The sequence below is a fragment of the Tachypleus tridentatus genome, chromosome 8 (assembly GCF_004210375.1).
Source record: "Tachypleus tridentatus isolate NWPU-2018 chromosome 8, ASM421037v1, whole genome shotgun sequence".
Lineage (NCBI taxonomy): Eukaryota > Metazoa > Arthropoda > Merostomata > Xiphosura > Limulidae > Tachypleus > Tachypleus tridentatus.
Genome location: NC_134832.1, coordinates 45096783 through 45109220, shown reverse-complemented (window position 1 = coordinate 45109220; position 12438 = coordinate 45096783). Strand labels below are relative to the sequence as shown.

The 12438-nt window shown below is 31.8% G+C and overlaps 1 protein-coding gene across 12 annotated transcripts in view; it reads right to left on the bottom strand.

Annotated features, from left to right (window-relative positions):
• Tab2 (TAK1-associated binding protein 2) overlaps positions 1-4540 on the bottom strand; it is a 79059-nt gene extending 74519 nt beyond the window's left edge. For 8 of the 12 annotated variants that reach the window (XM_076448717.1, XM_076448718.1, XM_076448720.1 and 5 more), the window contains exon 1: positions 4300-4538. The gene's annotated coding sequence lies outside the window, so the exon portion shown is untranslated. The other 4 variants (XM_076448730.1, XM_076448722.1, XM_076448724.1 and 1 more) reach the window with 4 other exon arrangements.
• Positions 4541-12438: the final 7898 nt, after the last annotated feature.

Sequence of the window (12438 nt, the reverse complement as noted above, 5' to 3'; positions counted from 1 at the left end):
AGTACAAGGTAATGTGTTTGGTTTATCATACTTTAGAACACTTATTTAATACAGATGAGAACCCATTCAATAGCATAACTGAAAAAAAAGGATTTGGGCTCAGTGAAAGATGAAGTCAATTGTGCCCTTGAGGCAGTTCTTTGTTATTAGAAGTATAGATAAAAGAACGTTCGTGTGCTTGTGATTATGAGTCAAAAGAGGTAATTATCTCTTTGCACAGCTCACTTGGAATACAGTTACATTTTTGGTCCATATCTAAGGGAAAAAAAAATTATTCAACCATCTAGTTTTCAGCTGTGGTGAAAATATTTAATACAATATTTGTTATAAATTTATTATGAACAAAACTAGTGAAACTTCATTTTAAACTATTTGTAGTTTTATGCCACTTCTACTGAAAAAAAAATAAATATGAGAAAATTTAGGGGCTTGTGCATAGAAGAATTAAAGATGATTTCATTCAGTTTTTCAAAACATTAAGGGTCTGGTCAATATATATTAGTGATGTAATTAAAAGTTTAGAAATACAAATGTTAAAGGTAGTAAATTTTTACATTTATCAATTGAGAAAGAGACTTTTTCTTCAACAACAAAATATGGTTAGTTATAAGTTTACCAAAAGTTCTGTTTATGGGTTATTACAATATTATTCTTATAGCTTTGCAAGATAAATGTCAGTCCTCAAATATTCTACTCAATTTGTATTTACTAGTAATGAATGAATGAGACCAAATTAACCTTTTTCATGCATCTGTCCTGAGTAAGTATAGTGCTAAAATAAACAGGCAGGTTTCGATAAATAACTTCTTCCTATGTATTAGTAAATTGCCATTGTTCTTATAATGTCAGTACACAATATGCGCATCTCAGAGTTATGGCCTCTGATGATGTCACCATGTATAATGAATGGTGAAGTATGGTTAAAATTCTGTTTTAAAGTTCATTATGAGGAAAAATTGTAATATTTTGCCTACAACATAACTGACAATTTTGTAAAAGTAATGGTTAGTTTATTCAGAATTATGAAATACATGTACAGAGTATTTTCCTTAGCATTATATCCTAGCTTTGTTTGACAGCCTAGGACACACACATCTTACTTCTTAAGTTTCCCTGGCTGAATCTGTCTTCTTATACTTTGTTTGTATAGGCTCATTTAGCTTGAGAGATCATTACAAACTTAGAAAATTCTATTTGAAACACCTTTAAAAGTAATAAATTAATCAAAATTATAGTCAAGTCAAATAACATCACAAAAATAATAATTAATTCAGAAATTCTGAAACTGTTGTGTATGCAGACAATATCAATGGTATAAGAAAAAAATTACTGCAAAATTATAAATTCTATAACCACCAAGTCTGTCTGCAGAATGAATAAGCCTTCCAAAATTATTTGCACTTATATATCTAGGGCCAACATTTAGGTTGTTTACTTTTATCAGTATTGAGTTGCATCAGTGTTAGTTTAATAGTTTTAACTTATAGACAGTGTAAGTATCTATTGACGGGAGTTCTAAATGTGTAACAATGTTACAACGATGTAACAATTATACATCGTTAGTATAGTATATAGTAAGAATGTATTAGATGTGTTAATATAAACATTTGTTTCTGAATGGATGCATTAGTGTTGTTTGTCAGCAGCAGATTCTATATGGGGTATAGCAGTTATGCACTTTCTAATGCCTTTTGGAAGTTATACAGAATTTTAAGTTGTATAAATAAACACTAAGTACAAGGTGGAGAAAGTATTCTTTGCAAGACACCAGTTACGCTTTGTTTAAAATGGTATTTAGGTTTTCTTGTTAAAAATCAGAAAAAAATTGCTGAAATGGCTTATTAGAACTATTATATATAAATTATAGAATATTTAAGAAATAACTCCAGTTAAAATGATTTGATGTATCTAACAGTGTTAATATTACATACAATATTGAAAGACAAGGGGTCTGTTGGTTTACTGACTGTAAACCATCCACTAAACTTAAAAATAAAAGCACACTCTCAAAGCTAGCTTTTATTACTTCAATAAGTATCATCTTCCCTTAAACTCTCTTGCATTTACTGCATCTTAAGGCAGCTCATTCCAAAAATTAACCATCCCATTAGAAAAACAAAACTGTCTCAGATGAAGATAACCTTGCCACAGTGTCTCTCCTTGTTCAATAATTTTCACCATTAAGCATGAAAAAAGATGATGGATTTCCAATGTCAATTTCTTTAACAATCTTAAAAAAAACTTCAATCAAATCTACTCTAATTATTTTGTTTTTGAGATAAAAAATATTTTCATAATTTTAATACATCCTTGTATGACAATCTATCCTAGTAGCCTTCCTGCAAACTCTTTCTATGAAATGAATACTCTGTTTAAATTAAGGAGTCCAAGACTGAACAAAATATTCCAGATGAGGCCTAACCATCAACTGTACAATGAATATATAACTTCTTTAGACTTGTATTAAATATTTCTGTAAATTCAACCTAAAATCCTTGAAATGGTTTAAGACTAATCAACCAAAATAGATTATTTTCTCACATAACAGTTAAAATTATTCACATCAAAATCACACTAATAATTTAAATTATGATCATTCACACACATTATCTTACATTTAGTATAATTAAAAGCCATTTATTCATCCAACTCATCAACTAATCTAAGTCATTTTGTAAAGCATCATCTCCTCATCAGCCATTAATGCTTATAACCTTACCAACAAGTTTAAGCAGTCTATTAGTCATTCCTCCATCTATCAAAAGGCTATATTCCTATTCAAACATTTTACCTACTTTCAGTGAACTTTAAGAAATCTTTATTAATAATTTTTACATTTTTGGTAGCTGCAACATTGAAGTAATTTAAGAGAATATTGGACAAGTATTTTATAAATCAAATTTGACTATAGGAAAAGGAGTTGCTAATCTATTTGTAGTCCTTAGTGGATTGGTATAATAGCCGAGATGGACCAAATGATGTTACCAATTCAAAATTAAATGAATGACTTTTTTGACTGGATAAGTTCATAAATGTGTGAAAAGCTACACAATTTGGTTTTGATGTTTTGGTTATGTAATAATCAATGAGTTTTATCTTCTTGATAATCAAATCATAAAGGTCAATTGGAATATTAATTTTACACTCTTTACTATACCAACTTATTTTCTATGTTTTCATTCAACTACTAAGACATTACAGATAAATGGGTCTATACCTATATTTATTCATGTCTATTTTTCTTCTGAAGAAACTAAAACTGAGATTAGGTGTTATTAAAAACCATAGCTCTTCTAAATAGATTTATCAAAACAGGATTATTAGGATTTGTGATGATGATGTTTTCAATGCTACAAATCCTGAACTGAAAACTGAGATCTTTACTTATTGAAAGCATCTGTTCCATTACTGTCTCCAATTTGAATCCCATACACTTGTAATTTTCAGTTCTTCAAAAAAAATTATTTTATAAAATAACGTGTTACTTTTAAAATATCTATAGTAATCACTTAAAATGAACATGTTCAACTAAAAACAATAACATGAACAGATCAAGCATTCTGACAAATTTCACCCACAATAAACAATTACGTAAATTTGCAAACTGAGATTTGTGTCGGTAAGGTTGAGATAGCTCATCTGGATAAAGTCTTGAGTTTAAAACCTTACTCCATATAAATTTTGAAATTTCATTTCTTCAAAAAATTCTCAACTTTGCAAGATGCACTCCCAATATAAAAAATAAGTTTCTTATACTGTAGCATTATTATTAGTAGTAGCAGCTATACTAAGACATTTTAATAAAATTATAGGTTTAAGTATTTGATTTTCTACATGGAAACAACATCAACACATTGAATAATTTTAACTTGGTTAGTTGACGCCACGGTAGTGTGTATTATGTAACATGTCTAATATATTACATACTGTCCACTACACAGTCACTAGGCCAGTACAACCATTACCAGTGTTTATTGAAAGACAACTACCAGTAATCGATAATATACTATTTGACAAGTTATATTAAATCACTAAGTCTAAGCATATTGATTTGATTATAATATTTAAGTTGACTGTGCCAGCACTAACCTTAGAATTAATACTACTACCAGTAACGTTGATCGCAAATTGTAATATTGCAAACAGTAGTGTTTAATAGACTTACTTCTAGTACCAACAGTAACACTAATACTGTAGTGAAAAACTACAACAGCAAATAAGAAATTCTATATTTTAAAACTTGATGTAGAACAGAATTACAATTTTGCCACAACTTCAAGTTAAAACTTTGCCACTTACTTTTCTCAAACAGGAAGTTTGCTAATGAAGCCAAAGCAAGTTATTGGAAACTTTTTTTATGTGATATAAATTATTTACCTATCTACTATTACTAAGCGTAGACCTAATATCCAATCGTCAGTTTTATTCTAATTAGTTGGGCTAATAATAATTTTAACCTTTACTTCCCAATTCCAGGTAATATTAACGAAAAAAGTTTCTTGTCTAGGATATAACAGATGTCGCCTTCGTAGCTTTCTCCTTTGATTATAGTTATACAGTATATTATTCTATAAAAATACAAGAAATAATACTTATATTAGGATAGTAATAATCATATATGTTTTAAAAAATTCACACCAGTTTAGCTTTAGCTGTAATTAAGTTGCTTTTCTAAATTATCAATAACTTCTGATTAAAGTAAACTACCTTCCTGTGTCAGAACTTAAAATTAATTTACTAAATACGATATCAATTTTAATAACTCGGTGTATGCAGGAGTATAAATTGTAATAAAACAAAAACTTTAAACGATCAGATTTAAGTGACAACTCAGGTAACTTTACTGTTATCGACAGTTTTTGATTATAATGTGAATATTGTTTCAAGTGACTCGACTAGATTAGGTGATGGAAATTAACACAAATTCCATTGTCTAAGCTACATTTACTAAGTAATAATATAAAAATAGTGAGTATTTTAATCAACACTGCTAATAAAACTAACTTTAAATGAATAATCAAATATTGTTTCATTTTATGTAATGTTTGTTTTGTTTTCAATTTCGCACAAAGCTACACGAAGGCTATCTGCGCTAACCGTCCCTAATTAAGCAGTGTAAGACTGGAGGGATGTCACTTGTCATCACTACCCACCACCGACTCTTGGACTACTCTTTTACCAACAAATAGTGATAGTGACCACCACATAATAACGTCCCCACGGCTGAAAGGGCGAGCAAGTTTGGTGTGACGGGGATTCGAACCCGCGACCTTCAGATGACGACTCGAGTGCCTTAACCACCTGACAATGGCGAGCTTTATGCAACGTACTACTAACATTTTCTATTTTATTGTTCGTAACATTCTATAAAATTCTTATTTATCCCTTTCCTAACTGGAGTGTGAAACAAAAACATGATATGTAATATAACAAGCGATTAGTGAGCTTCTTTGTTCACACGATGGTTTTCCATTGCTCTTTTCCACAAGTTCAATACTCAAAACACTATATTTGTGGTAATTTCAAGTAGAATTATACCAACAGGCAAAAACCAAGTTCTCAAAAGAATTTGTATGCAAGGTATGAATAAGTCAACCCAATTACTATGTGTATGGTACCCCATGTACTATATTTAATCTTTTTCTTTTTTTTGCCTCAGATATATTTTCATGAATTAGTGTAACTTCGTGTTACACATAAGTAATCTAAACTTTATTTAGTTCATATTTATTAAAGTCAACATTTATAAGTTTAGTAAAATTAGGTTTTAGTTTGTGTTGACAAACCAATTTGCTAGCGTTCGTTTATTTTTGAGAGCATTATGCTATCTGCTGTGTATACCGTGGGGTTTCGAACACCGCGTTTTAGCGTTGTAAGTCCATTTACTACTGATTTACGAAGTTGTTTTTTTTTCTTTATGAATGTTGAGAAGGGCAGTGTGATTGAAACTCCTTTGATTCATTGTTCATTGGAAGTATATTTTCATTCTTGCAGACGTGAAAAACACTTTCACTTTCTGCCTAGCTTAGGTGCTTTACTGCCTTACAGATGAAAAACGCAAGAGTAATGTTCACTTGATATCAGTTGTTTGAAAACCATAATTTGATATTCTAGCTAGTTGATTTTAACATCTTCGGTATAATTGTCTTGCCAGTATATTGAACTTTTGTTTGTATGTTTAATTTTTGAAAGACTTCAAGAGAAAGTGTTTCGTGGTCTTGAACGATTCATCCAGACTGATTAACCTAATATTTAATGGATAAAATTATGATATCAACAGCTTTAAAGTAAATCCTCTTTGTAGTTGATTTGAACTAGATTCAGGAAAGAGGACTCCGCATTTGCAGTTTCAAGCTGCTGAGTCATTTTTAGTTTTAGCAGGAGCTGAGAATCAGATACATTAAACAATTTTGTTATTTTATTGTCAAAGGCGAAACAAAAGCACTAAAGGAAGTGCAATTTTGATGGAATTTTAATGTACTTTTATTGTATATTCAACAAGATTAATTTGGATTTCTACTGGTGATATTTTCTTGTTTTGTGGAATTATTGATAAACTACTTGAATAATAAAGCCTCATACCCAAATTTAAACTAAATAGAGAATCAAACGTCTTCATTTGCGTTTCGAGCCTTGATCCATTAAAATATTATTTCCACTCTTAATGCAAAACATTGTAATTTTAAGTGAAATCGCTGAAACCTTTCGACTGTAACTTTCCATCTACTTGAACATGAAGTTTCAAGTCTTGTAGTTCTAGGATTGATTAAATCTTTAAACTTTGCAAAGATCTCGCGTTCTTGATTAACTTAAAATTTACAACATGCATTAACCGTAAGGCTACCCACATTCGGAAAAGCTAGGTGCTATATTTTTATTTTCGTTCAAGCCTGCAAACATCTGAGAGTGTTCTGGAAATCCTATAATGTATTTTCAAGTATACTTACTTCAACAATCCACAGTCACAGATGGAACACTGAATATAACACATCAGAATTCAATATACTAAGTAGTAGCAAAACATTTTAGAACTTCCAATCAAGGAAAATTTATTCATAAAAAGTGGCTACTCTCTTTTAACTTAAGCACAATATTCTTTCGCTCTGACCTTCTAAGAAGTACGAAGATCGCAAAAAATTTTAACATTATTTGTAGGGTCACTTTTGTCTTGAAGTTCTTTTGATGTTTTGAATCAGCTTCTTATAGTTTATGTTATTAAAGTAATAATTTGATTAAAATATCCTAATTGATGGTAGTGTAGGTTATTTAAATCGAATGTTTGTTTTTGTTAGATAAATAATAAAAAGCGACAGATTATTTTAAACATTAAAAGAATTTCAAGACAAAAGTAGCCATTCAAGTGGTGTTGAGACCTACATAAACTTTCTTAATACTTGTTCTAAGCTATATTTTTATATTGTAATTTGTTTATTGGCTAAAGAGCGTTAGAATGCCTAGAAAGGATGGGTTTGTTTGTTTGTTTTTTGAATTTCGCACAAAGCTACTCGAGGGATATCTGTGCTAGCCGTCCCTAATTTAGCAGTGTAAGACTAGAGGGAAGGCAGCTAGTCATCACCACCCACCGCCAACTCTTGGGCTACTCTTTTACCAACGAATAGTGGGATTGATCATAACAGTATAACGCCCACACAGCTGAAAGGGTGAGCATGTTTGGCGGTACGGGGATGCGAACCCGCGACCCTCAGATTACGAGTCGCACGCCTTAACACGCTTGGCCATGCCGGGCCAGAAAGGATGGGAGGTCAAATTTTTGTAGTATATTCAAAGTTAGATTTCAAATACAATATAGTTGTAAAGAGTGGAAAGTTTTCCAAGAAAGAGCGTTGAATCAGTCAATATGTCATCGTGAAATAATTAGGTCTTTATTTACTACCGCGCTTTTTTTTAGTTGATTTGTTTTACGTTACTTAACACCACGTGTAACATAGGCTTGCGACAATTTATGTTAATTTGAGAAAAAAAATAGACTATTTTATTATTATAATGTGGACTTTTTTTGAATTATTCCACAAGATAAACCGCCAACAAAAGAACAGGTTATTGCACAATGATTTGGTTGAAGCAAAAAAAAATGTTGTATTGAAGTTAAAAGAAATCAGTAACCTTTTATAAATAACTTTGTGTGATTATCCATTACCTACTGTTTTGAAATAACCGACAATATTGTATGAAAATGATTGAAACAAACAAACCCAAGAGCCTTAGAAATGTGTTGCTATTAAACGCTGATAAGACATAACTTACTAATTATTACTATACCAGATATTGTAATTAAGCTATACATGCCTCTGAAATTAGTGAACCCCTTTTTCTTCTTCTACTCCCTTAGTAGTAAATATGCATGGTGTATTACAACTGTCAACGTTAGACTAAGCCTTATGATGACCAAATATAATAGTCGAAACGTAGTTTTATACGTATAAAAGTTTTTAATGTAACAAATATATCTGTTATGGAGTTTTATCATAAATGTTCTCACCACTACCCCAGTGGTATGCCTAAGAATTCACACTGCTAAAAACCGGGTTTCGATACGCCTGGTGGGTAATGTGTGTATTTTTCTTCTAACAAAGCCACAATGGTATAGCTGTACTTTGCCCTCCATGTCCCCTGCTGGGACAGCAGTAAGTCTTCAGATTTACATCGCTTAAATCAGAGATTCAATTTCCCTCGGTGGACACTGCAGATAGGTGGTGGTGAGGACATTTATGTGAAAACTCCATAACGGATATATTGTGTGTATCAGTTTATTGTTTAGTTTTTCATTATTTATTTCAGTTACGTCGTCACACGTGAATATTATCACTTAATATTTTGAGTTTCTTAATTAATTGTTGATGATGAAATATATTTGTTTATTTAAAAAAGAATTAACAAAAAATAGTCTCCACTACTTTATTCAGCTACAATAATATTTTAAACGAATTAGACAACTAATATTAATGATTTTGAACTGTTAAAAGAGCGATATTTGACTGTTGTACTGCCATCATGACTGAAATAGTGAGAAAGCTTACCATTTTAAAGCTTCTATAAAATACATATTTATCTCAGTAAAAACATGTAATATGTAATAATAAAATTTCCATGCAGTTTTTGTATGTAAAAATTAAATTTTAGTTGGTCATATATCTCAAGGTCTTAAACATGAACTAATCTTTTTACACAGGTAAAATTCATGTACTGCAACCTTTGTTCTCAAGTTTCAAGCTGGTATGTGCGCCTTTTTTCTGTGGAAATCAACCAACCAACCAACTTCTTCAAATCAGCAATACACAATTTCGCGTAACTGACTTGACATAATACTGCGTGTAGAACGTTAGTTATGTATGTAACTTGTAAATTTGTGAGACTTCCTTTTCTCACCATGTTTGTTAAGTCCGATATTTCCATATTTCTGTCTTTTGATTTTTATCACTTGTTTTGCGGCTGTTTCTCTTTGACCAAAGTAGACAGAAGATAATCTTACAGAAGAAGATGAAGCCCAACCAATGTTAGAAAACTAACCCTGAATGTTAATAAAGAAAGCCGTGTTTAAAACTATATTTCTTGTTACTGTTCGTGTTAAGTTTATTCTTTGGTGAGCAGTTTGAAATCTGCATTTTCCGGAAACTTATTGATGCCGGTATACTGAGATACCATACGGTATCTATTATCAGATTTAATATAAAACTGATTTATTTGGAGACAAGAATCCCATAAGTCAGTATAGCGTCTTCTTATAGTTTGGAATACATTTTCTGCTGAAGGGTGAAGTTTCTTAAAATATATAATTTTCACCCTTATTTTTTTCTTTTATCGTATAATCATGTTTATGTTCATATACTCGACTTTCGCTCTTCTATGATAAATATTTAAAGTTTTTGCATTGTATCTAAAAAAATGAGATCACACTGATATAATATCATTGATTAAAAGCTTTCATCTTTTAAATCTAGTAGGTATTGAACTTGAATATAGATCCAAACAATTTGTTTATTTGTTTTTGAATTTCGCGCAAAGCTACACGAGGGCTCTCTGCACCAGCCATCCCTAATTTAGCAGTGTAAAACTAGAGAGAAGGCAACTAGTCTTCACCACCCACCGCCAACTCTTTGGCTACTCTTTTACCAACGAGTAGTGGAAACGACCCTCAATTATAACGCCTCCACGGCTGAAAGGGCAAGCATGTTTGGTGCAACCGGGATTCGAACCCGCGACCCTCAGCTTACGAGTCGAACGCCTTAACACACCTGGCCATGCTAGGCCCAGATCCAAACAAATTAGTTCTAAAAAAATAATTTGGCCACAGTCGCCATAGATTTCACGAGTTTTTAGTTAGAGTACATGTAAAGCAGAAGTGCCTCAGTGGTCGTCCAGTATAATTACTAACGTTAAACTTAGATTGTAAAGAAATAATACCCACATAACTCAAACTTTAATGTCAAGAGTTATTTTTTTTTTGTTATTGTAGTATTCTTGTCTTTAAGTAACGGTGTCAAGTCTCCATTTTCTGTGGTTGATTATGATTTATTCACTCTCTGCACGTGTATTCCGAAGACTCCCAATTTTGTGGATAATTCTTATTGATTTTGTTTTAACCTTAGATTATCATAATCACACTTAGTTGTTTTAACCTGAGATTATCATAATCACACTTAGTTGTTTGTAACAACATGCTGCTGTTAAGTAACTGTAGAAAATGTCAGAACGTATGTAGCTTTAAATGCTTAGAAAAGTTTCGAATTCTGTTACTTTTAGGTGGAATCTTCAAAAAGGGCGACTCTTGTAAATTTACATGCGTATCTCATCTTTAATTCTGTTTCTGTGTGTAAGTATTTTATTTTCAACAATAAATGCAAAGGTGGTGTTGACTAACTACTCTCCCTTTATTCCATCGGCCCGGCATTGCCAGGTGGTTAAGGCACTTGACTCGTAACCTGAGAGTCGTGGGTTCAAATCCCCCTCGCACCAAACATGCTCGCCCTTTCAGCCGTGGGGCGTTATAAAATGACTGTCAGTTCCACTAATCGTTGTTAAAAGAGTAGCCCAAGAGTTGGTGGTGGGTGGTGATGACTAGCTGCTTTCCCTCTAGTCTTACACTGCTAAATTAGGGGCGGCTAGCGCAGACAGCTCTCGTGAAGCTTTGTGAAAAATTCAATATAAAAATAGATTGGTTTACTCTATTCCATCACTTCATAATTAGATATGGCTAGTGTAGCAACCCCCGAGTGGCTTTACGTGAAATTCCACAAAGAATAATAAGCTAATTTTGGATTTGTTTCTGATACCTTTGAAAATCTTCGTAATAATGTAAAACATTTCACTACTGATGCAAACCACTACTGATGTAATTTAAATTAGTAAAATATGAAATATGATTGTAATTTGTTATTTTTATTTGAAAGCCACCTTACCTTATATATTGATTCGAACTTTAATTTAATTTGTTGTATGATCTCCAAAACAATAGCCACTGGGCCACGCTGTCAGTTGTGACTATCCAAAATCCTGTTTTTAAACAAGTACTCGTGGTGAGGGTTAGTGCAGGTGTATTTATCTGTAAGTGTTTGTGAACATTGCACTAAATAAACATCTAACTAATTATTTGACGACGCTTAACAAGCAGAATAAGCACAAGAGACTCTGAAACTTCCGATCTCCCCTTTTTTGATAATAAAAATGAGTTTTCTCAATTGCTTTAGCTAAGAAACTCATTAACGTTATCATGTGTTTTTTTCATGCTTTTGAACAAAATGGAACTCTGTAATGAGATTTGCCAACTAATATGACTTGAATTTTACAACTTGGATAGCTTTTCGGGTTTGTTTTAGAGCAAAACCACCTATATCCACAACCTGGAATAGAATCCTGGATTTTAGTGTTGTAAGTTCGTAAATTTACTCCTTTCCTACCAGTGAGCGATGTAGTTCTGTTGTTATACAATTAAAGATTCTAATTTATTGTAGATAATAAGTCAAGTATGTTTAAAAATATTTTAATATCACACAACAGTCAATAAACACCACAGACATCATTAGCTAAATTCTGAAGATCTCGAAAGGACCAATTTTTAAAACTATCGGAACAGTACTTTTATATATAAAGTAATTTAGCAAACTCAGCAGTATGTAAAAAACAACTAAGTGGTATTATATTGTATTCTTATATAAACGAAAGATTTCTATATTCAACTATCAATGGACTTGCTAACGCTGCAAGTTTCCTTCCGCGTTCATGTATAAGTATCTGACAAGAAACATATGTTTAACACATCCTTTTCTATCAAAGTGAGAACACAGAGTGAATAAGATAGAGTACGAAAAGTATTGAATTCGTTTTCTATTCACGGGTTGGAAACCCCATCGCGCCAAACATGCTCGCCCTTTCAGCCGTGGGGTCATTATAATGTAACGATCAGTCTCACTATTCGTTGGG